Source organism: Chionomys nivalis, chromosome 6 (assembly GCF_950005125.1).
Source record: "Chionomys nivalis chromosome 6, mChiNiv1.1, whole genome shotgun sequence".
Lineage (NCBI taxonomy): Eukaryota > Metazoa > Chordata > Mammalia > Rodentia > Cricetidae > Chionomys > Chionomys nivalis.
In genome coordinates this window covers 86,784,169-86,810,291 of record NC_080091.1, presented here as the reverse complement: position 1 = coordinate 86,810,291, position 26,123 = coordinate 86,784,169, and the positions used below count along the sequence as shown (strand labels likewise).

Here is a 26,123-nt window from a genome sequence, read left to right as displayed (position 1 = left end):
CCAGCTGTCTAACTACTGTTTGCCTAAACTAATGGTAGGCTTCATAACAGGTAGGAGACAGGATTCTGATTGCAACCTTACGGGTTGCAATCACACTGTACCCCAGAAGTTTCTATAGTTATTATGCATCTGTTAAATTTTCAATACAATTAAGCTATCATCATTCAATCCTTCTCATTCTGTAACTGCTTAATATAATTTCATTCCGAACATGAGTCATCCAGATCCTACCTATAAAACACTGTTAGATTCACAGTCTACAGTCACGCTACCTCAGTCCCCAAATAAGTTAATGCTGGTGGGGCGGGGGGCTACTCTGTGGAAGATTCATTCCTTCGTTAAAAATATTTGTATGTGGCTTCTTTGGGGACCACTTAAGAGTTGTTCCTTGTCATCTCACTGAGTTTCCCATCTTGTGGGCACGAGGTAGCTGCACTTACTGCAAACACTCGATGTACTGATATTTACACTTCCGTTCTCAAAAGCAACGAGCAAATGATGAGCAAGCAACGGTGAGAATGAAAAGTGAAATCCGGGCTAGGAAGACAACTCCGGGGTTAAAATGTGCGCCATGCAAGTGTGAGCTCCCGGTGTAAATCATCAGAATACACACACACACACACACACACACACCAGCCTGGTGCGACGCATAGTGAAGGGTTTACACCCTCCATGCTCCTACAAGGTAGAAGGGAAGCAAAGGACGAGAGTCCAGAAGCTCCAAGGCCAGCTAGTTTGCCTTCTACAGCAGGAAAACCAGAGGAGACCTGACCTCCAACAAGGTAGAGTGGGGGCTGATACCTAAGGTTGTTCTTGGATGTACACATGCACGCTGTGACATGTGCAGGCTTACACACACACACAAACACACACACACACACACAAACACACATGAAGTCAGCATAAACCATGAGAAGAAAAGAAAGTTTTCAAGTGTTCTGAGTCCCTGACTGTTTTTCCTTTGACCCTGTCACTAGAAACCAGGACAATGCTGAAAACACCGGTCACCTTGGGAAGCAAAGACACCCTTAAAAATAACGAAATAAAAATGAACGTTTCCAGGCTGTCACACAATGGTTTCCTGGTACACAGAAAGACATCCTTGCTATTCTACCCCCACATGGGAGCTGTGGCAATTAATTATTCAGCATTTGGAAAGTGCTTTGAGGATAAGATGCTAAGTGCTAAAAAATCCCCATCAATTTTCAGCAAGCCACAATGAAAGGGAGCTCACGGTTTGCTCTTGGAACTGAACCATTAGTCTAACGGTCCCTGCTTCCTCTTACCTTTCATTTGAGCCATTAGGCCAGAGAGCTGACGCTCATGTGGACGTTCCCTCCGGTCAACCTTTGAATGCCTTGTGGATAAGAGCTAGTCCTTAATTTTGAGAGAAAATATCAATTCTAATAATGTGGCTTTACTGAAACTCATTATCTTTACTTATTCGGCACCCTTCCTTGTCTGTGTTTTACCTAAGTTACATAATACAGCAACATTATTAACACATTTCACTCGGGAAACTTTGTAAGTGGTTTAAACTCTAGTTGAATGTACTTCGTACATCACTTCAGCGGACATTCAAGCATGTGTTCATGACCCACGTTACGCAGACTAGGAATTGATTAAACTTGAAATTCTAAATGAAAGCAATAAAGCAACCCCTCTAACTACCAAAGAGCACGGGGTGAAGCTTTTCCTTTTTAATTGCAGCCTTTCTTAGCTTGTGTTTAGACAACTCATAAGTAAGATTGAGTGTTTTCCACCAAAGCCAAACTAAAACTAACATTTTAAAGACCAGCTTGCAGAGCTAGAGAGATGGTTCAATGGTTAAAAGCACTGGCTGCTCTTCCAGAAGACTAGGGTTTGATTCCCAGCACCCGCAGGATCTGATGCCCTCTGGGCCTCTGCAAGCATTGCATACATTTGATGCACAGATATATGTACAGGCAAAACACCTATACATATAAAAATAAATAAAAATTTAAATAAATACATCCATGTGCAAGTATGCGAAGGAAATGAAGACGGAATAAGAGGGATAAAGGGAGAAGACAGGACATTAGGCAGGGTTGTTGAGGTGAGGATTTTTCTCTTTTTTCCTCGTTAAGAAGTCCTCAAGCAGCAGCTGTGAGCCAAACCTGTTCAAAGCTACCACACAGTAATTACAGTCAATTTGGGATTAGACACACAGGTCAGAGGCCATTCTCACCTGCATCAACTCTGGAGGCAATACCATTTGCTACCTCTTATCTCCTGCAGAGTAAGAAGCCATCCACCCAAATGCCATAACATTGTTTTTGCAACTTAAAAGCTAAGCCTGCATAACTTTCTTGCATATGGAATTTCTGCCTGTTTGATAAGCCTCGCCACAGTTTTCTCAAAAGGAGGCTTATGTGTTTTTGTTGTTCTTTGGTTGTGTTGTTGTTATTTGGTTGCTTTTGGGGGGTGGGAGTTTGTTTTGCTTTGTTTTCTGTTTGGTTTTTGAGACAGAGTTTCTCTGTGTAGCCCTAGCTATCCTGGAACTCACTTTGTAGACCAGTCTGGCCTGGAACTCAGAGGACCGCCTGCCTCTGCCTCCCATGTACTGATATTAAAGGCACACACCACCACTGCCCTGCATGGTTTATGTGTTTTAATCCCCAAAATGCAGCTTTAAAAGTCCACCCTGTTTGCTTTCTGTCGGGGAGGAAGGGGGTTTAGTTCAGCTTGCAGGTCACACACACAGTCCATTGTTGAGGGAAGCCAGGGTAGGAGGTTAAGGCAGGAACTGAGGCAGAGGCCACAGAGGAGTGCTGCTTACTGGCTTGCTCAGGTTGCTTATACAACCCAGGGCCACAGGCCCAGGAATAGCCCCACCCACAGTGGGTGGGACTTTCCCACATCAATCATTAACCAAGAAAATACTCCACAAACATGCCCCACAGGCCAACCTGTTGAAGGCAATTAGTTCTTTAACTTGGGTTTCCTCTTCCCAAATGACTCTAGTTTGTATCAAACTGAGGAAAACACCCAGCACAGACATCTTTGCCTGTTCAAAGAGCTTATTATGGGATGAGACTTTCCCTCTCACCACACATAAACATTAACACATTCTTACACATGGACTAGTTAACCTTAAGTGTTTTATCTGCATTTGCTCCTCCCAACTCATGCCTTCAATCAAACGCAAAAGGGAGATCTTAAATATGTTTGGCTTTCTTAATCTCAACAGGGAGCATAAATAAATTAATTAATTAACTAAATAAATAAATAAGCAACTGCTGTTTGCTGAAGTAAGAAGATCTCCATTAGCCTCATGACTCAGAACCAAAAGTCACTATGAAATTTTGCATGGAACCCAGAAGACTGTTCAACCCAACAGTAGTCAATGCCCAAGAATTAAAGTAACACAAAATTTCTTATTAAACTGGGATTGATGCTGTGTATTCACATAATCCTCTTCTTCCAATAGTAGTTCATAATAAATACATAAATACATAAATCAACTGCTTTCCATGGATCACTCCCAACATTCTCACTTCCATAGATAGATTAGATTAGATAGATAGATAGATAGATAGATAGATAGATAGATAGATAGATGATAGACAGACAGACAGACAGACAGACAGAGACAGAAAAAGCCCCCTACAAGCAACTTAAGCTGAAGTGGAAGCTATATTCAACAGAAACATTTAAATATTACAATTTGGAGGAAGGAAAGGTGGCTCACTGGTTAAGACCAATTGTTCTCCTGAAAAGGACCCAAGTTTGGTTCCCAACACCCCTGTAGGGCAGATGACAAATGTCTGAAACTCCAGTTCCAGGGGGATCTGATGCCCTCTTCTGGCCTCTGCAGGCACTGCACTCAAGTGTAAATGCACAGACACATAGTTAAATATAAAATAAATATTTCTTCAAAACAAAAATATTCAAAGACGGCATTACTTCCTTTTCCACTCTGCTGACTTCAGGAAGATATGCCAACCATTAGATATTGATCCACATTTCGCATGTTTCATGGCTATTTCAGCTTTAATGTTAACAGTGCAGCCAGAAAGTCCAACACAGGGACCATACAGGGGCCCATTTCAAAGTGCTCGGCACTCATGACACTAAGGAAAGTGAGTTAACCATGTCCCCCACTATGAAGAAATGAACCAGCAGAGGCTAAAGCCCATGAGAACATTAATTTAAAACCAAATTTCTAAAACACTAGAGGCAATCCACTCTACATTGGTGTAGTTTAAATATCAAAACCTTAAAAAATAACAATTCAAGAATGTTGAAGGAACAAAGCTATTTAATTGTCAATGTTACAGTCACTGATTGTAGGTACTACTGTCTTCACGTAGCACCAGGGTGCTCGCTCGCTCGCTCTCTCTCTCTCTCTCTCTCTCTCACACACACACACACACACACACACACACAAATACACATAGCATACACACACACACACATTCTGAATTTTTTCCCTGTCACATGATCAAATTCTTCAAATTTTAGCATCAGTACTTACTCCCTTTGGCTCTTTCCAAATATAATATAATATATATATATATATTAAATGTATATAAATACCACTAAGACATATAAGCATTATAATGCACTAAATTATCCCTAATATATGCCAGGAGTTTTCTTCTTAGAGGAAGACCTAGGGAACATTAATAATGAGAGCACTCAGTTTCAGACTCACAAGAGTCATATTACAGGGGGAAGGAGAGTTGAAAACATCAAACAAAACTCCCCTGCACTTCTCTAAGTGTTCCATACCCACTAATTTACTTAAGTCATGGAAATGGAGTGAGGTGAGCTGAGCTAGGAACTGGGGGCATGACGCCACCCGCCACAAGGCACAGAGCATTAGGTGCTGTGCCGCCTGCCGTGGTTCTCCCGTGCAGCAGGAAGGCACTTCTACAGCCAGTGGGCACTCAAGTCAGCTCTGTCCTGCTCCAAAATCTACCTTAGGCACAGAGAGATAATCAGTTGAAGGTCGCAGTCCCTCCAGATGCTGCCTGCACCTCAGGACCATCGTGAAATAATCTTTTTGCCAAGGCAGCTTCTGATTGGTTTAGTAAAGAGCTTAATGACCAATAGCTAGGCAGGAGGTATTGGCAGGATTTCCAGGCACAGAGAGGACTCTGGGAAGAAGAGAGGCAAAGAAGCTAGCCAGACACAAAACGAGTCAGACACACAGAATGAGAAAGAGGTAAAAGCCACAGAGCAGAATATAGATTGATAAAAACATGGGTTAAGTTATGAGAGCTAGTTAAAAACAAGCCTAAGCTATTGGTCAAGCTTTCATAATCAATAAGCCTCCGTGTCATTGTTCCGGAGCTGGCTGTCAGGGCAGAAAAAGACTTTTTACACAGGGCTGGTTGACATACAGTTCAAAGAAAGACCTGTTCTCCTCAATTCAAAGTGGACCATCTCAAGGGTCTCCAGAAGTACAGTCTCAGAATCTACTCGTGGTACACACAGGAGACAGTGGTGGAAGTGGGGTCCAATCACGGGCCACAGTATTAAACGGCAGAAGAAAGCACTGACGGTTGCAGAGGACACGGAAAATCACAGAACTTTCCATGAACCTCGACAGCCTGCAGGTGCAAGGATGTTTCAACACCAAAGCTAACACTGAGCATCATCCCCAGGCCTCCTCCTGCTTCAAGCCTCTACTGGCGCTGTTCTATATCCCTCCTCCCGTGCCCTGAATGCACCCCTTTGCTGATTATCAGTGTCCGTGTGAAAATGTCATTTTTCTCTCCAAGGTACAACGATGCACAATTTTGTAATAAATAAAAAGATAAATTTTTTAAAGTGCCATAGCTGTCTAATCAGAGATAAAGAATACGGACAAATTGGTTAGTAGCAATCACTCCACACACCTCCACCCTGGACATGCTCTCTGAATTGTATAATGAAGATCAAGAGAGGCAGACAAAAGGGAAAAATCATTCAACGGGTCATTAAGACGGGAGATAAGGGTGTGCAATCCATTTTACCATGATGAACATCAAAATGTTTTCAGACAATTTTGGTTTGAACCCTAATTAGGTTAGCTTCAGCAATCAGAAAATTCTACCGAAGTGAATACTTGATACTTCAACAATAGCAGATAAATGGACTGCTCCTGTTATCTCAAGCAGACAGAATCACAATTTCCCAGAACCAGGCTCCTCAAGATACTCCTACTCTTTCCTTGATCCCTTAGCCTGTCCGTGGCAACAGCCCCGGCTGCAGGCATTTGATCCATCCTGTTCTGTTCAAGGCACGACACTCTAACCTCTTACATCCCTGGACACTCCTGAGGACTGAATCCCTGAGTTTCTCCACAGGACTAAAAAGTTATTCTTAAACAGCTACAATCCAAAAAGGACCCCGCTGGAAGCCTACCCACTCCCACCTGCTGTTTTTGTTGCTCTGGCCTTTACATCAAGACCTTATGTTGCTTGAGCTCATATGTCCATTCATCACAGAAGCTAGAAGCCGCAGTCAAGTGGGAAGACAGGGCACTGGACTTCTTACGCCCTAATGTGTGAGCATACTGTTACACTGCAGAGTCATCCAATACAATGACTCTGTGTGTGGGGGGGGGGGTGTGTACACATACATTTGCACAGGTGCACACAACCACGCATGTGCATGTAGAGGCCAGAGGTCTACACTGGGTATCTTTCTCATCACTCTCCACCACCTAATTTTTGATACAGGGTCTGTTTCTGAGCCTGGAGATCAGCAATTGGCTACAGTGGATGGCCAATGATTTCCCAGAATCCTCGTGCCTCCTTCTCCCCCACCACTGGCATCACAGGCTTCCTCTGCTATACCTGGCTTTTTCCACGGATGCAGCAAATCCAACCCCAGGTCCTCAGGCTCATGCAGCAAGCCCTTTACCCACCACGCCATCCCTCCAGCTGCTGACACTGTATTTTAAACTTTCAGATAATAAAATTTACCTCATTTGTTTGGGAAAACAATTTCTAACTGATTGAATTATCCCAAAGTAAGAAACAATATGTAATCAATTCAAAAGCAGCAAAGAGAATGTGCTCAGAGAGATTCCACAAGGCCTATGTGCTTGCTTTCCAATCATGGGTAACACCGCACGTACATTCATGCCTTCTGGTCACGGTAAGAGCTCAGACAAGACATGCCAGGGAAGATGCCTTCCAAAAACTTGATATGTGGGGTCAGGCCCACCATCTTCCAGATCAAGGTTCAGTGACATCTTACAGCAGCACCAAAGAAGAGAGGTGTATTCCACACCGTGAGCTGAACTAAGTCCCGTGAGAAGAGACCAGCTCTGGGTAACACCCTGCATTAAAAGAAACCGGTTCCCCAAAAATTGGACCTATTTATGTCCATCTTCTCAATTGTATGAAGACAAGCTCCCCTGGAGTTTTCTCAAGACCACCTCCCTTGGGAGAAGCCAGTTCTCAGTGTGATAAGCAGCTCTGATAAGTATCTCCTACTTAAACTCTGAACATTTTTGCAATAAGCTTAATTCTGTGTTATGAGTGGTGCTTCTGATCTGATACTTTCAGGCCAGAAGAAAGCGTTCACAGCATCATAGGCTTCAGTGAAATCTCATCTCAGACTTCAGATGCCATTGGCTAGGATGGTGGTTCTTCATCTTCCTAACACCGCGACCCTTTAATACAGTTCCTCATGCTGTGGTGATCCTCCATCTAGAAAATTCTTTTCTATGAAATTATTTTTATTGTTCTTTCATAACTGTAATTTTGCTACTTCTATGAATCATGATGTAAATATCTGATATGCAATCCCTGTGAAAAAGTCGTCTGCCCCCAAAGGGGTCGTGACCCACAGGTTGAGAAGCACTGGGTTTTCACTCTGCACTCACACGGCTGCCTGTTCTCACATACTCATGTTGTGCCCTGTATTTCTCTACACCTTTCTAACCACGTCTGTCTTGAAACATAAGATGAATCCCTCTAGGGAATATTCTCTTAATATATATTTCAATTTTGCATGTGTGTAAATATTTTGCCTGCATGTATGTATGTACACCATGTGTGTGCAGTGCTGGGGGGGGGGGCAGAACAGGGCACTAGATCCCCTGAAACTGGAGTTCACCATGGGGGTGCTGGGAATTCAGCAGGGTCTTCTGTAGGTGCACTGGGCCACTGTGCCTCTCTCTAGATCCTCAAGGGACACTTCATATAGTCAGGGTATGAAGACATGGACAAGGAGTATTTAATAGGCTCTCAGTAAGAGATAATTAAACTGAAATCTAGGTCCAAGGGTGCTGTTTTTCATTAATTAGTGCTGAAACATACAAGTCTACTATCAAACACGCAAACAAAATATCAGCTATAAAGACCCTGAATATGCCATGCCATCACAAATACTATAAGGCAAGTTAGCACACACCTAACAAAGGGATATGATAATATTTTCATGGCTGCTTGCAAAGATTTTGTAAACTTAAAACTCCTACTTCAGTATGTAAAAATGATCAACATTAAAAAAATAAGTTTGAATGAAAAAGCACCAAGTTAGGATGACTTTTAGGAATCTTAAAAGTGGAGGAAATTGGACAAAAGATATGGGAAAAAAAACTTTCTGTGCTACAGTTTTACAGCTTCTTGTTAGCCTATAATGACTCCAAAAGAAGCTGGGGCTAGAGAGGAGGCTCAGGGCTTAGGACTCCAGGTGCACAACAATGGGGCTGAAGTTTAGGTCCCAGCACCCATGTAACAGTCAAGGTGAGCATAAAATGCCTGTAAGATCCAAGGGCACTGAAGATCTTTTCTGTTCTCCATGGAAGCACTCACACGTGTCGCGCACACGCACACAGACACACACACACACGCACACGCACACACACACAAATATCATTTAAAATAAATTAAAAAAAAACTTTTTAAAGTCTAATACTTTTCATCTCAAATAAGCAGTAAGATTATATAAAATACAGAGAACAAATAAAGCAGTCATATCAAAACAGGCTGTTTTCCAAGGAGCAATAACTGAAAACAAACACTTCTAACAAAGTGTTTTACCCCAGAGTTACCGAATCATTAATAAGAAATTTCACATGAAGTGTCCGAGGGGCAGGACAGCATGAGCCGCAGCTGCTCCCTGGTCGGTCCCCACAGAAGTCCAGCTCAGGGAAAGCAGGTATTTTATGCATTTTTGATGTAACAGCTAAGCTAGAGCTGGTCTATGCTCCCAAGGTGACATCATGGAAGATGCGCCCCCCCAGATTGAGGAAGCGCCCAGCATAGAACAGCATGCTCACCTGTGAGCAGGTGCAAGCACCACTCAGAAGAGTGGCCAGAATCAGAATTCACAGCCAAAAGTTTTGGCAGGGAAAAAAAATGCAAGTGTTTGAGCTTTATTTTCTTCTGATGTTTTTGGATGAGTTTTCTTTTTATTTCTCAATGCATTTTCAAGGGAAACTGTCTGGTCTCGTTTATCCAAATCCTTCTGACACATTCCTATCTGCCTTTCCTTTTCCCTGGCACAGAAGCTCAACTTGTAATGGCGCAAATGCGTGAGCTGTGTGTTTCTGCTTGATCTGTTAACGCTGAGCAATTTCCAGAGGCGATTGTGATCAGTACTTCTACCAGCTCCCGACCATGAGGCCCAACTGTCTGCCAACGTGGTGAGTGTTCATCTCACATTCCTAACGACACAGTCTCTAGAGGTCAGAGGAATGAGGGAACAATGTGCCAAGCGGTTCAACTGCTGTCTTGCTGCGGCTGTGGTCATGCGCCTCCCAAGACGAAGAGGACCTCGGGAGTAAAGCCATCTACACCCAAGTCCTGTAAAGCTTGTGTTAAAAGACACTGGGACTATCCCATCAAGTCATCTAGACAACAGCCTTCCTTACTGAGCACACTAGAAACGAAAGGACGAATTCCCTTTTCTTTTACAGCAGTTGAGATACTAGAGTTGTTGTAATCTGATTCATTAAACAATTAACCTTTGGGCTAGAAAGATGATTTAGTGGTTAGAGCACTGACTGTTCTTCAAGAGAGCCGAGGTTCAATTCCCAACACTCACATGGTGGCTCACAATGTCTCTAACACCAGTTTCAGGGGCTCTGAGGCCCTCTTCAGGCTTCCCTGGGCATCAGTACATATCCACATGCAGACACACACATAATTTTAAAGTGACAAATTCTAATTAAAAACTAAACACACACACACATCACTGTCCTTAAAGAAAATTCATAATATCAATCTTTTGAAAATCCCAAGGGCCAAACAGACACCCGAGGGAGGACCCCTGCTGCCAGTATAAATATAGTAATATCCACGTCTTCCTGAATGTATATGTATTAAAAACCCACCAGTTGAACCTCTCCAAAGGAAATCTCTCAGAACAGAAGGTGGTTCTGAGGAACTACTGGCTGAGGTACTAGTTTAACAAGGCCGTGGTCACCCTTTGTATTTATTTCTATTTTCCATTACGTTATACCTATGCCAGAAAACCAAGACAGCCTACTATACCAGAAAAGTCCATTTCCCACTTGGTCAGCCTATCCCGGCCAAGCACACATGATGTATGTCACCTAAATGTAAGCATTCCTACACATGTATGCTGGCATGTAATCCTGAGTGTTTCTTGCTCAGCAGACTACAGGGAAACAGTTCCACCTAAGTAATGAGAACAAGGCAACCCAGGGTGCCTACAGCTCCATAAAGCAGGTAAATAAACAAACGCCAACACGAAAGAAAGAAAGAAAGAAAGAAAGAAAGAAAGAAAGAAAGAAAGAAAGAAAGAAAGAAAGAAAGAAAGAAAGACAAAGAAAGAAAGACAAAGAAAGAAAGAAAGAAAGAAAGAAAGAAAGAAAGAAAGAAAGAAAGAAAGAAAGAAAGAAAAAACAGCCAGCCTTGCGGTAGTAAAATGTAATCAGATGTCCACACAAAACCCAAGTCTTTGTGTCGTCAGCCTGAGTTGCAAAGTGAAACCTACCACTGGTTAAGAGCGCCTGCCACATGATCCTCCAAAAGAAACACACACAAACTTTAACTCTATTTATACTAAAATAAAAAAGCATTCCACTAGACCACCTTCCAGGCAAAAGGAAAGGTCTCCAAGTCAATCCATTCACTGACTGATGAGAGGCCAGAGCCAGAGCTACCCGTTCACCGTGTTGGCTGGCCGAGGTGTGCGCAGCACCCTGACTTCAGCGTTACAGACGGCATCTCCGAGAAACCCTGTATCCACACTGAGTGGAAAAGGTTCTTCACAAGCTCCAGCTTTCAGCTAATCTCCATCCTTCACCGTTCAATTCTGTGTGCAACATGGCTTCCAACGAATCGGCACTGGAGGAGCCAGTAGAGCAGACCTGGCAGTGTGCTGCCTAGAACTCTAATTACAGAAGCTGAAAATATAGAGTGTGTAGGCTTTGGGGGAACCATCCACGGAGTGAAAAGCAGTATAACCCGCTTTCAGGGGTGCTTTAGGTTTGGTGTGTGTCACGTGGGACACAGATGACCCATACAATGAAATGGGTGATCTCCAACTGCTGGCTGTGAGACTCAACTTCCAACCGAGTGTTTGATGAACCCTGTTCAAAAGTCAGCTGTGGGGACAGGAAGTAAAAGTCTTAGGAACAGTCTGAGTTACTCAGGGTAAGCACCTAAGAGAGATAATGAAATGTGTTGTTCATTCACTCAGCCAAACGTTTATTAATGTGCCAGCAACTGCTCTCCGTGCTGGCCCCATTCAAGTCCAGAACAGAAAGCACTGCAGCAGAACACGATGACAATAACAGCAGACACATGTAAGGTTCCGAACGGGGTTTAATAAAGTTCATTCTGGCGGTGCCTGGAAACCCCTCTGTGGATTGGGTTCTACAGTGACTTTGGTAAAGGAAAAAAATTAAACCCGGCAATTTTTTAAATTCCCCAAATCAAACCATGAGTAGAGTAAGAGATGCAAGTCTTCAGCTCCTGTATCTTCTGAATGCAGGTCTTGGTCCAACACTGGGCAGTGCATTACAAGACATGAGGCTGCTGGATGGAGATTCTGCCGGCACACGGCAAACTCTATATGCTTTTGAGTGCTGGTTGAAAGCTGGATTTTAGGCTGATTTTTTGTTTGGTTTGGTTTTTTTGGGTATTGTTGTTGTTTGTTTGTTTGTTTCTAAGAACAGGAATTCCTACCAACTGGAAGAGTCAAGCTCAAATGTTCCTCGTCTCTTTACATACTTTACATACGGAATGTTCTTAGTAAACAGCAGCACTGATGAATGAGTTTGCCTGATTAGCTGTGCTATATCTAAACAAATGAATGAAGCTAACTCTCCAGGATTAAAGCCTTCCTTACAAAGGATAATGTTAGACAGAAACTTTAGGAGCAAAAACTAATAGTAATAATAATAATAATAAATAGATAAACCAATGCTATAACTGATAAATATTTGAAAAATCACACTCAACAATGAAGCTAAACCCATGATATGATCTCTTCATGTATCTATACAGAGCAGGTAAAACATATAAAGCTCATATGGCCTACTATTCATAAAGATGTTTATGGAAGACTTTCCTTCAATGCCAGTAGGAAGATGAATCTGTATCAACTTTGAGGGAAGACACCATCTTCTAAACCAAATCTAACAACTGAACTCAACACACACAGAGTTCTCCACATTTCTTAAAAGATGTACTCAAGAACACCCATATCAACACAATCCGTAACAGACGATATTGAAAACAACCCACGTATCCATCAAGAATGAAACAGATAATGTGCCATGCTGGTTCACAAAAGTAAAACTCCTTCCAGCTATGAGGATAAACAAACTTGCTACGCACAAATCAAGGATGAATCTCCTAAATACAGCAGTTAGCAGAAGGGGTCAGACCCACAAGTACATACCACGTGGTTGACTCATGGAAAGCTGACTAACAGGTAAAAGTGATCTACAGCCCCAGAAGTAAGAAGCTACTGTTGAGGGAAATCATAGCTTACAATGCTGGGAATAGGAGACTTCTGAGCCTGTCATTGGCTCGCATCCTGGCCGCTGGCTACGTAGATGTATTCATTCGAGTTGAACTGCTTGCTGGTATTTTAGAGACATTTTCGATGTTCTGACTACATGTTGCACCTCAGCAAAAACTTAAATGGATGAGGCAGGAGGAAGGGGAAAGAAAATAGAGAAAAGAAGAAGAGAGGCAGGGAGAGGAGGGAGGGGCTATACACGACACGATCAGGTCCCAGGTTCTAGCCTTTAGTTCTGCTTGTGGTCTCTTGTTCACCTCCCTTTACTAGCGGGTGGTCCACACACTGGGCTCAGCATCTCCTATGTACCACAACATCTGTCCAGCTCCGTCCTCTACTTTCTTGTTTACGGTTGGCTGTGATATCAGAGGTCGTATGACAATAACTCAAAGAGGCTTCACATCTGAGGACTCTAGGGATCTCCTGAGGGACAGAGCCTTTTTAATATAAGCCTTCCCTCTGGCTGCTCACGGTCTTGCTGGCGAAGAGAGCATGCCAAACAGACAGCCATAGTACTAGATCCCATCAATCACTAGATCTCTAAAGAAGGCTAGAATTAATAGAGAAGTCCAGACCCCTCAAGTTTACCCACCTGAAAATAGCACAGAGCAGGCTATTCATCAGGCAGTATAGTTACCAAGGCAAAAAAGAATGCTACGCTTCCTACTAGTGACATTAGGAAAAACTTCCTTATTTATGCCACTCAAAAAAGAGCAGGTTTCAACACAATGTAGCCCTTTCTCTTTATGCATTTCTGATTGTTTTATTTTAATGCCTCCCAAAAGTATCCTAGAAATTCTATCTAGAGCTTTTTTTAAGCTTTCTAATACAAATTCAACAAAGCAAGAAGAAAATAAAACTCAAGATGTCACTTCTTGACTACTTACGTCCTTCAAAGTCTTAACTTCATGTAACTTACTTCTGTGTAATTCTCCATGAAAATGAACTTAGCTCCCAAGCTAAAACTGACACGCCCAAACTGGAAACCTTTAGTATTGCTGAACCTAGAACCTCAAAGTTGAAAGCAAGTGGTCACTGCTGCTCTGGAAGGCCACGGAAAAGCTCATCTTAGCAGAATAAACTTGTATCTGCTTTGCCCTCTTCCTGTGTGACTAAAATAACCAAAACTCATTCCCCTTCTCCGTAGTCATTCGATGAAGATGTAACAGCATTCAGCAGATGGAGCATGCATTCCAGCTTCCACCAAGAACTTTCCAGGATATATTTTTTTTGGTACAGTTCTCTGTTTTGGTTTTCAAGTAAGCACAATACCTAACCCTTATATCTACTTCATTTTCAGGGAAGTTGGACCATGTCTGGCTCCCAGAAGCAACAGATGAAGGGGCTTCACTATTACTATTATGACTGTTTCTACTGCCATCTTTTGTTTAATTCATCAGCCTAATTCAGAAGGAATAAAGACATCATTACTAAGAAAACAGCACTGTAAGCATCACATAGAAGACTGGGAAAATAAACTTTCTCAGTTCCTTTCATAGCAGGTAAATAAAGGCACCATCATATCGACCAGCACCCTCCTTTGGGTGTGTTAAGTGTCATTGCACTACAGGGACCAGAGAGATGTCACCGCCTCAGAGTCACTGTGACAGCAGTGAATGTGGCTCGAGATAAAATGTAACCTCTGAATGTGTATGTTTTTGTGTATAAATCTGCAGATTAGACAGTGCTATGTACAAGACTGTCCACATCTACGGCTGGAAAACTAGCTAAAGACATGTAGTGGTGAATATATGAACTACCTTCTAGTTAGGACACAAGCGTTCATGACAAAAATGTGCTGAGTGTGCAAATATTGAGAGCTAGGCAAAAATAATCTGTATACAACTTACCCCTGACCTTATATCAAAGAAACAGCATTTATACCCTAAAATTCCCATATGCAAAAGTAGTAATATCTAGTTTGGAAAAGTCTTACTTGATTCCTGGATATTCTTATCTATTCATTCTGCCGAAGGACACTCCATTAAAAACAAATCTCATGGGTCTTAAGTTGTCCTGAAAAACAACACCAGGTACGATATGTGTTCTGCTTACAGCTTCTTCTGGCTAATCAGTCATTCATGTATCCTGATTCCTTCCATTTTGCAATAATAAAAAAAAAAAACTTGGAAACTTTAATCATCATTAGATTTTCCTGTTCCCCACTTGTTCTTTCCAAAGCAGACCTGATTATGCAGCAGACCCAGACTTATTCCTACTGTCTAAAATGAATGCCAAGGAACAAACAGGCTGACGGAGTGCCCTTGCCACTCACAGGAGCAGGGAATTCTCCTAGGACTGGCTCCCCAACAATAGCAGGTCCTCACTGACTGCAGCGCCCTTAGAGGCAGGCAGGGAAACCTGATTATCTGTGATGATTCACCAGCAAAGTGTGCTTCCCTTCCTTCTTTAAGTACTGTCTTTTCCTTTAAGATATGAGCTATGGTCAGACTATCATGCATGTTATCAGAACAAGAGATCAGAATCTTCAAATTGTGCTTGCCAGAGCTCAGTGAAAAATGAAATTACCACCAGGGTGTGCTGGGAGATGTCCCAAAGGTTGCCTGGTTTCTAGCATGTCTTCTCCAATTGCCTGTCTTCCTCTTATACACTATTTCTATAAATCCAAATGTCTTCTAATCATTTAAAAGAATGGCCCTGGCATGCAAACGCTGCAAGCTTTCTTATGTTGACAAAGTGAACTAAAAGAAATACATCAATAAATTGAGCATACTTCTGAGCACCTGAAAGACTCACAGGCTTTGTATGTTTGTATGTTTCCAAACAGAAAATGATATTGAAATGTCCGTGCTGTAAAACTAATACAAAGGGCTGAAGGTTTCTGCTTTCTCAAATATACCCAGCACTACCAAAAAAAAATATCCCATTTTCTGTCTCTCACGCCATCTGTAGAAATGCCCTATGCCCCAAGAATTCACAGCACTGGTAAGTTTCCCATCCTACCTATGGAAGTTTTCTGTCATCTTGTCTACACGTGGAGATAAAGGTAAAACCATTCTAGTTTACCACATAGGAGATCAGAATCTTATTTAGATTTAACTTTAAAATGAAAGTAAAAGTTTTTCTCAGTTATGAAAGCTTTAAAAAAAATAGACACACTTCCTTTGAATGAAGTAGAAATAACTCCAGTTTAAGTACAGCAACGACTGGAAAGTATTTAATGCTAATGTGACGGACACAAGGACTAGAGTTCTTAGAAACTTTTATTTTTCTGAAGAGTCTTGAAGCCGTCCAGTACTGGTCTGGCTTCCACGGAGAATCTATTCAGATCCCAATGAAAATGAGCACCAATGAGCAAGACACACTTCAATGTAGGTAATATTGCAACCCGATGTCCCTGGTAAAAAAAGGAAGCTAGGTGCAGTGTAGCGCCTTTCCAGGATCTGAGCCGGTGTTAGTGTAGCCCTGTGTCACGGGGTTCTCACTAGGAGTGAGTCTGTCTGGCACTAAAGTGAAAGAGGAGAAAGAAGTGAGTGCAAAGGAGGAGAGAAGAGAGCTTTCAGCTTCAGACTGGAAGAACTTGCTGCGGGCAATCACGCTGAGAAGGTGGGGCCTTCTGGAGAGAGGGAAGGCAGAACGCCACACTTCCAGGGAACCCGGAGGTGCTAGGGCCGGTGCTAGGGCCGGGGCAGAAATGCTTCCTTGGCGGTTCTCAAGTTGAGGGTTTTTCCCCCTTTTGTTCTCGGAGAACTTTCCTCCTTGTGGAGCTTGCTGCAGTTAGCCGCTGTCGCTCAGTAGCTGTTATTAACAGACTGGCAAAGACTGAGTCTAATGCACTTAAGAATCACCTGCCCTTGCCAAGATGCACACGCTGCCCAGTACCTGAGCGAGAGCTCCGCTGTCGCCGGCCAACAGAAATCCCAGTTTAACCTCTGTCACCCCCTTGCAAATAAATGTGTGTACCTCTTGCAGTGAATCTGCCTGACTCACCCCCGCCTCCAGTGTGCCAAGCAGAAACGCGAGTGCCCGATTCCAGAGCGGACAGAGGAGTGGGGATCGCGGCCTCGATGGCACTGTTTCCCCAGCCTCCCCAGCTTAAAGATCTGGAGGTGTGTCCCCCCTCAGACAGGTCCCCAGATACACTATGACCACTCGGGCTCAGGAGAACACAAGTGTCACTGCTCCCGAGCCTAACCGGGGCGTCCACTGGCCCCACAGTCGTGGCAACAACGCCCGGTTACGTGCAGGCGGCTATGCAGTAGGGGGAAAAATAGAACCACCCAAACTTGTCATCTGAACGCTAAGACGGAATAAAAAGTACTTTTTTCCGCAGCAACAGCAGCAGCGTTCACACTTCGCGGGCGCCCAGCACAGGAGATGCCCGGCCCGCCACTGACCTCTCTCTCTCTCTCTCTCTCTGTCTGCGTCCCTCCCTGGACGCGCCGCCGAGGCCGTCAGATCGCCCTGCGGGACCAGTCCCTGGGGCCCGCGCCCGCCACCCAGTGCCCACCGCGCCGGCGAGGCTTGGGGACGTGGCCGACCCACCCCGCCGCCGCTCCGGCCACTCACCTCCTGGGGTCGGGCTTCCGTCGCTCCTCCAGCTTGGCGACTGAGTGTGTGGCTGCAGCGGCCGCCGCCGCTGCCGCCGCCGCCGCTTTCGCTGCCACCTCGGCCGCCGCCGCCACCTAAGCTCTGCCCCGCGCGCCGCCGGGGCTGGAGGCGGGGGACCGCGGGGACCCGGGCGGCGTGGGCTGGGAAGTTGGCGCGGCCGCTCGCAGCGCGCGCGGGCCACCAGTCGCAACTTTGGCGCCGGGTGGGTGCGCGCTGCGCCCGGGGAGGCGACCGAGGGGCGAGGGCAGCCGCGGGAGGGTCGGCCCGGCGGGGACGGAGCGGCGACGCGGAGCGGAGGTGTCGGCCTCGGGGAGGGACCGGCGACAGCGGGGCGGCTCCACTCCCTACTCTGCCTCCCTCAGCTCCCGCGTGTGCGCCCGGCTCTCCGTGTGCCTGCCGAGAACCGACGCTGCAGCCGCCGCCGGGCTCGGGGATGGGCTAGGCGGCCCAAGCCGTAGGGCGAGCGCGAGCCCGCGATCCATATTTAAAGCGGCGAATGGCCTCGGCCGGCCCCCTGCCCTGCCCTCGCTCGCGCCCGCCCGCCCGCCCGGCCCCCTCGGCTCCCGGCCGCCGCTCGGCGTCAGTCGCCAGGGCTTCGGCGGCGGGGAGGGGCCTCGGGCCGCGCCGCCCCGCTGGGGGCTCAGCGCGCACCGCCCGCCTGGGGCTGGATTGGGCGGGGGGGGGGGGGATCTGGCTTCCGACCCCGAGGCCTCACCTCGCCCGGCTCCTCTCCCTCCCAGAGCCGGTTGCTAGGTTCAATGTTTCATCCCGGCTGGCCTCAGTTCCCCCACTGGGGAGAACCTAAAGTTTCAGGCGTTTCCCAGCCCAGATCATTCTGGATGCTACTTTACAAAACTTGCGGTGTGTTGGTAAAGAAAGTGCTACCAGCCCTCAGTGTTCAATCACCATACATCTTTCCTGGCAAAGGATATCTGGGGACACCGTGGACCTCCACCTTCTCTTTCTTTATGTCACTGGTGACTTCTGTCTGGAGTTAGGGAAACAACCTTAGCCAAGGCGGGTTCTTGAGTTTGCAAAATGATCCTTCGTATTTACTATGCTGCTGAAGTTAATTAATTAAGTACACTTTGCCAAGCAAATCACTATATGTCAAGGGCCCCCGCAGTACTTGTGATCAGTTAAGAAATCCTTTAGGATGTGTGAATAGATGCCAACACAGACATCATCTAGTGCTCTGAAGACTACTACAGAGTGACCATTTAGTGGGCTTAAACCACACAGCATATGGTGTAAACATATCTGTGTTCCCTGCTCGTGTATATCATATGTGAAAGTCATTGCTCAGACTTCCACATAGCCACCCAAACATGTAAGTCCAGGAGGAGACACTTAGTATAATGGCTCTAGCTTCCAACACTCCCTCCAACATAGGTAGTAAGAAGCCAGAGAAGCGAGTCGAAGGTGAAATAGATTTAATGGCAGAGGCACTATTTTTTTTTTCTTTTTCTTCAGTCTCTCCCATGGGGTTGGAGAAGCGAATACAGAGCTTGTGTTTGGGGATAGCTGGTGTGTGTAAAACCCTTACTCAACACTCAGCAAGCACTGGGAACCACCCCAAGTTGCCTAATGTCTGAAATTAAAATGCACCAATGTCATGTGCTTGGCTGTTGTCGTAGCTGGCTTGCTTTTATGTTCACGCATTCTACATAACCTACTGAAGTGACAGGGGCAATTCAGAAGTGAAGAAGGGGACAAAACGTGACCTTTACATCTCTGCCCTGAGTAACTCGATTTTGTCTGTAGACTAATGTTTAAAGTAACTGTCACTCCTGAACACACAGCGAGAATCAGCAACCCCAAAGCTCAGGAGCAAAAAGAAATCACTTTTGTATTAAGAATTCGCCACTGCTGATCAGCAGTTTTTCATGCTGTGGATTATGTATTTCAACATAGCTGGCAATTTCTCCTTATAGTCATGAACCAGTCATGAATAGTCAGTCAGCTTTGGTGACTGTCTGAGAAAGGAAAAGTCCAAGAAATACATTTTCCATTGACTTGGCTGCAAAAATTTGTCAAAATGCCCTTCATGCAGATTGATAGGTAACCCATGGTGGCATTTTAATATCAAGATTGGCAAGAATTTGCCCTGAAATGGGGTATAGAACTGGTGAGCAGGGTGGGGTGCAGGGAGAGAATGAGAGGACTGTGGGGTGAAATTTGGTATGCGGCTTAAATTAATGAGGAAAGAATTGGCCTTGGCAGGCAGCCCACTAGCCCTGTTATCACTCTCCACTTGGTGTTTGCTATCCCACAATTAAAATGGCATGTTCCATTTCCTCTCCTATTGATTATGGGCCAGTAATTGAGATTCATGCGCTTTCCCCTGAAAGGTCATGATTAACTTTTTGTTAACTCTGTGTGTGGTCACCTTTGCACTTGCCATTCTGAATGAGAACAAGAAATACTGAGGACACAGACACACACATACACACAGACACACACATACATGGACACACACATACACAAAGACACACACACAGATATACACACACATGGACGCACACAGACACACACACATGGACACACACAGACACACAGACACAAAAACACGCTTGTCCTAAAATATGTGCATCGCCTTTGCTTCTCATAAACCAGAGAAAGATTAATTTGTCTTTTCGTCTTATTATTCACAGAGTTCGAGGATGAAAGGAATGAACAGAAAAACTGGATGTGGAAGAACACACCTGTAATCCCAAAGCAGAAGCAGAAGGAGTATAACTTTCAGGCCAGCCTAGGCTACACAGTGAGTTCAAAGCCAGCCTGAGACAAGTTGCAAGACTTGTCTCAATAACATCACAATAAAGTGGGGAGGGGCGGGGGTGACTGGGCTTCAGTTCAGTAGTAGAATGCCTGCGAACCAGGAGCAAGGTCAGGGTTGAATATCCAGAAGATAAAGCAAAGATTGGTGGAATGAGTATACTCTTAACTGGTAATGGTTTGTTTGCTTCTTGGCCAATAATTCTCTATGTTTTATAGCCCTCTGAACTTGCCGTTTACCAGTTAGTTTATTCATCAAGTTTCTCACCCATCCATGGTCCTAAAAGGGAAAACAGTCTGGAAGAAGCTTTGTTCAACGACAAGCACCATCTAGTGGCGGCAGGCGATGAAGCCGCCTGCTTCAGAACACAAGCTAGTCCTGGGCTTATCCATGCCTGGCATCAAGGGAGATAGTTATACCGTGACGCCTGCTAACATTACACAACTAGTAGACTTGCTATTAATCATGGAGTGGACGTAGGAAACAGAGTTTACCTGCATATAGGATTATCAATGTAGAATATTCTCATTCTTGGTGTGATTTTCGACTAAATCATCTGTACTTAAGTTGCTTCCATTAGGATAAATAAATGTGACACTTGTGGCTACTTGTTCACTATATAGTGGAACCTATAAACACATTTTATTAGCATCTTTTCTTTTTTTTAATCAGGACAGAAAGGTGAAAATATTGAATACTTATCCTGAAGTTATAAAAAAAAAATGCAGCATTCATACAGGTCTTCTAAGAGACCTAAACAGAAAGACAGTAGATACACTGTATCTTGTTGACCCCAGAAGGACTGATGCAAATGTTCCTCCATCTGGAGTTCTTTTTGAATAGGCCACTCACTTGTACAAGTTTGACAAGTATTTTGGTACATACAATGGCGGTTTTCTTTGTGCTGATACTTGTTTTGACTTCAAGTTGTTCTTCTGGTAAAGAATATTGCAACAGAGACTCAATGAAGTTGCTACTCTTATGTCAGGGTAGCCACCCCCTAAGTGAGAGCAAGAAATTGGGGGCTTTTCCTTCTTGTCCTGCCACTAGGGAAGGATAAGCATGAAGGAGTGGGGTTAGAGGAGGGGAAGCTTGGGAAGGGGTCAGAGGAGGGGACAGGAGAGCAGGGGTTGCAGGAGGGGAGTAGAGATAGGAAGAGAAATTTAGATACTCAATCTCTCATTTTTCTTTTACTTGGACTCGAGAGAGTCATATTTAACGTGTTCATATTTAGTCTGACAAATTTGCGAGTAAATTCAACTAACCCAGATTTATAATCTGCATTCCCTTCTACAAACCATGGCTTTAAAAATAGCTGCAGCCCCTTTTTATGAGGCAAGGAGGAAGGTGAAGATGGTTTTTGCAAACTGTCAGCATGGCATGAGCTGGGGAAAATAATTTTATTTGGTTAAACATGTGTCATGAGTTGCTGTGCAGTATTAACAGCTAGTTTCTAGACCATATCAACTGTCATTTTTAAGAACATGTGCCTAAAATCAAATATTAAAAGAGAATCGCTGTAAGCAGGATTCTGGCTCTGCAAAAGTCAAAGGAGGTAAGATAGCTAGCCTTTCCTAGGTTGATTCCCTTAGCAGGAAAATTAAGCGGTGTAAGTTACCCAAGGTGTAAATTACTCCATTAGGGAACCCAGAATTATTTCGTCTGGTGAGACTGGAACAATATAGTGATAGAGAAACATGCAAATCTTTCAGAATGCTATGGACACGTTTGTCATCAGGTGCTGTTTGGTAACCTTAGGCAAGTCTCCCAGCGTCTCCCTCCTACAGGAATCCTCTCCTAGATCAGAGTAACACAGGACACAGGCCTCTCTGGAGGAGAAGGAAGAAAAAAAAACTTGAAACAGGTGGCTACCAAGCCATTGAAACCTATGGCTGTAATGAAAGATTATGTTTTCTTAGGTAACATAATAGAGAATTATGTCAGACGACCCTGGTGTATGTGTGTGTTCAAACCATCCTTTTCTCAGACACACAGGTGTTTGTCCTTTGTGTCCCGCTGCCCTCCCACCTCCTCGGGAGATGAATAAGTCCAGACAGCAGGCTACGTACGTCAAAGCTGTCCTTTCCTTTATGCCTATGGCTAGAATGTTGCAGATCAGCTGTTCTATCACTCAGAGATGGGTTCCCCTGCAGGCTGCCCCACCACTAGACAGAGCTGATCTCAACCCATTCGCATACCTAAAGCGTCTGGATCTCCTTTCCAGTAATGAGCAGCATTGGAAGATCACATCTGCCAGATGTTCTTATAGTAAATGTTACAAGATAAATATTAAAATGCCACCCCAGCGGGGTGGGGGGAGGGGGAGTTTGTCTTATGGTGTTCAGTTTTGTACTTCTGACCAAAGACTGTCCAAGTCCGTGTGTGTGCGCTTGCACACGCGTATATGTGTGTCTGTGTGATTCCTCAGGAACTATCTACCTTTTTCTTTTGAAACAATGTCTCTCGCTGGCTGGAAGCTCATCACTTAGGCTAGACTGTGTAGTCAGTGAGCCTCAGAGAGGCATCTGTCTCTGCCTCCCCAGAACCCCATTGAAATTACAAACACGCTACGCCATATCCAATTGTTTTGTTTTATTCAGAATCTTCTTTGGATCAAAGTTAGGTACTCACTCGTGTTCCTGTGGCAAGCACTTTACCAACTAAGCTATGTCCTCAGCCCTACAAATATTTCTTATGGACCAACTAACTTTATTTCTGAGACTCTTGTAGGAGTTTTTAGATGGTTTTAGACGCAGAGTCCCCGCTTGCCAGGCTGGCAGATAAACACACAAGATAACTTCTATTACTTTGGACTGCAAGACGCTGTGGATACAGAGACCCACCACACCTATTTTCAGTGTCTGGATAGCCTTGCCATCTCTTGATAATCCCATAATAAAAAACAAATCAGCAATGCCTTTCTTTCCCATGTAAAACACTGAGAAACTGTGCGATCCCTCGACTCTACGAAATAAAACCTAAAGATGTGGCAGAGTTCACAAGACAAGAGGGAGGCTGCTTTCAGGTAGATGTGGGCAGCCTGCTAGGAAATGATGCTGGCAACTTGATCTACTATGGCTGGTTGATATCCATGGGAGACCTGCCCTTCAGGGGTCCTGAACCTTACAAATCTCTCAGTCCTACCTTTGCTATTATAAAAACCCAACTCCAACTGAGCACGCAGATCTCCGATCATGCCAATACGTTGGACACACAGAGAGCCCGAGTTTGGGAACTTGTATAGAATAAAGGGTCTTTGTTTTTACATACAGGACTTGGTCTCCTAGTTGGTTTTGGGGGGACTCTGCGATCTGGGCATAACAATTTCAACAAGAGGATGTAAGGCGTGGCAATACTTAACAGCAACTTAACAGAACACATGAGATGTGGCAGTGCCTGGCACATGGCAGGAACTTAATACCTAATTACTTAAATAAATGTTCCTACTCCCTCTTGTTTAGAACATTAAAAATAAAGAGGCTTACTTCTCCACAGTGTGTCTTTATTATTAAAATATTTCAGAAACCACGATATCTTTAAGAAAGCATCCTTCTTATACAGTAACAATATATTTGTATGTGTACAAGACACACAGTAAAGGAGAAAAGAAACAGATAAAAGCCACATTTGCCTCCAGGGGAGGAACTTAGAGGAAGAAAAACCAGTGTGAGAGGAAGTCTTTCCATTGACTCATTTGTGCTTTGGGGAAATTTTAACCATATGCGCAGGTTACTAGTTTTTACCATAAGTTGCAATTAAAAATATATAAATGAACCCACTTACATCCCTAATGGTATTTCTATATGAATGGGTATATACCTTAATGAGTACCCATATGATAGACAGAATGTCACACACGAATGCTGGTTCCCAGTGACAAGGTTGCATTGGGTTCCAGTCATATCCATGAGGAGACAAAAATATCTTCAGAAGAATATTTGTGGTGTGTACAAAGAAACTATAAAATTTTAAAGTCAAAATTATCGAGCATCTTGCTGTACTTCTGATCAGAGCAATATCATGAAAAAATTACTTATTTTTCCATTATTAAAGCAATGTTGTCTCATTATTTTGAAACAAGCGCATAAAATAGATGGAACAGTAATTTAAAAAAAATACCTTTCTCAAAGAACCACTAATATGTTTTATATATTTTCTCTGCATAATTTGAAGTTGTGGTTTCCAGCTGACTGATCTTATTACATTTGTTTTAATGGTGTGGTTCTGAGGCTAATTCTGTCTACAGACAGTCTCAGCATATAACGCTAGCTTTTAAAAACAACAGGAAGTAAGGGGTCTCATCTGATGGCCCATCTTCCTGATTCATTGAGATCTCATCTTCCCTTCAGCACGGTTCCAGGCTCGCTCCACTCTTGATGAATACTCAGAGCCTGGGCTATCTACTGACAGCAGCCACTATCTGGCAACAAAACTCCTGAAGGTACCACAAACAGTCATAGTCATAGCCCATGCCTACACAGCTGCCACCAAGTTCAGTAAGTTAGCCATTGTTGGTAATGACATCACTCATCTCTTGAGAAGATTCTATGTGACTTTTCAAACTCCCTAGTTTATGGTCACCTCTTGTCACACTTCCTTGAAGTCTGAGCAAGTTTGCAGTGGGAGCTGATCCTTCTCTGAGAACTTAAACATCCAGAAGAGTCAGCTTAATTTTTTGAAGAAACCCACACAAGGGCCACATCCAAATTGCATCCAATTCTCAGACTCAGCGGGACCTGCCAGAGCATGCCCAGCCCCACATCGACTTCTCCGAGGATTTCTGAACACTCCGTTTTGCAAATTCAGAGGTTCTGAGCTTGAAAATGATGCTGTGTCTTGGTTTTATTTTCTTGTTTAGCCCGACTGCAGGCCAACTGTGGTGGGGGCACTCATCTATAATACCAGCACTTACCAGACAGAGTTAAGAGGACCGCTACAAGTCTGAGGTCAGCCCTGGTCTACTTCTAGACCAGCCGAGGCGCCATAATGAGACCCTAGCTCCAAAATAAATAAATAAGTAAACAAATAAGATTACATTTTATCGTGAATAATTATAGTGAGATCTTCTGTGGTACTTGCTTCTCATCTCAATTACACATTTGCACTTCCTGTCCACGCTCCTTCCTCCAGAGTACACGGTGATGTACAACATGCTACTGTTGGCCTATGAACTGGTTAGACCACAGTGTTTGCTTACACTAGGACTTTCGACTTTCTGACTTTTCATTTTCAAAGCGAGAGGGTAGATAGTCTTCTGGGTGTTACGGGACTGTTCGCTGTTGATTTGGTGTCCAGGGGCTGACTCTGGGCCTAGAAATAGTTAACCTTACATTATATTTAAGTTTTTATCCTCTAGAAAATAAAAAAAAAAATCTCACCCCAGATCACACAGAAATTGGTGATAAGTTTCAACATGTGTCCTGTCAGTGAGCAATTCTTGTTTAAACCTTAAAAGGTAGCTTTTAACGAAAATATATCAGAATATGTAGTATTAATCAGAAACTGCAAGAGGGAGACTTGGCTCATCTTAGTGGTAGGTAGGAAGAAAGGAAAGGAGGGAGGAAGAGAGAGAGAGAGACAAAGAGAGAAGACAGGAGAACAAAACATGCTAGACAGTTTTCTGTCCAGCCAGTGACCCTCAAATTCTATTGATTAAATAAAGAAATTGACTGTAAAGAATTGACCATTTAAGACTTCATCTGTGCTGGCAAAGAGTAAAAAGTATTCCACTCCGAAGCAGCTGTTCAGAAGCTGTCCTTGACACTGCAGTTTCCATTTGGAATAAAGAGCAAAGTAATCAAAAAGA

General features: G+C 44.0%; 1 protein-coding gene across 3 annotated transcripts in view; it reads right to left on the bottom strand.

Annotated features, from left to right (window-relative positions):
- Slc4a4 (solute carrier family 4 member 4) overlaps nt 1-26,123 on the bottom strand; it is a 420,169-nt gene that overhangs the window by 310,808 nt on the left and 83,238 nt on the right. The window contains exon 1 of one of the 3 annotated variants that reach the window (XM_057771895.1): nt 17,497-18,007. The exons of the other annotated variants lie outside the window; for them this stretch is intronic. The gene's annotated coding sequence lies outside the window, so the exon portion shown is untranslated. Of the gene's footprint in view, nt 1-17,496; nt 18,008-26,123 lie in introns of those variants that run through there. 3 annotated transcript variants of the gene reach the window in all.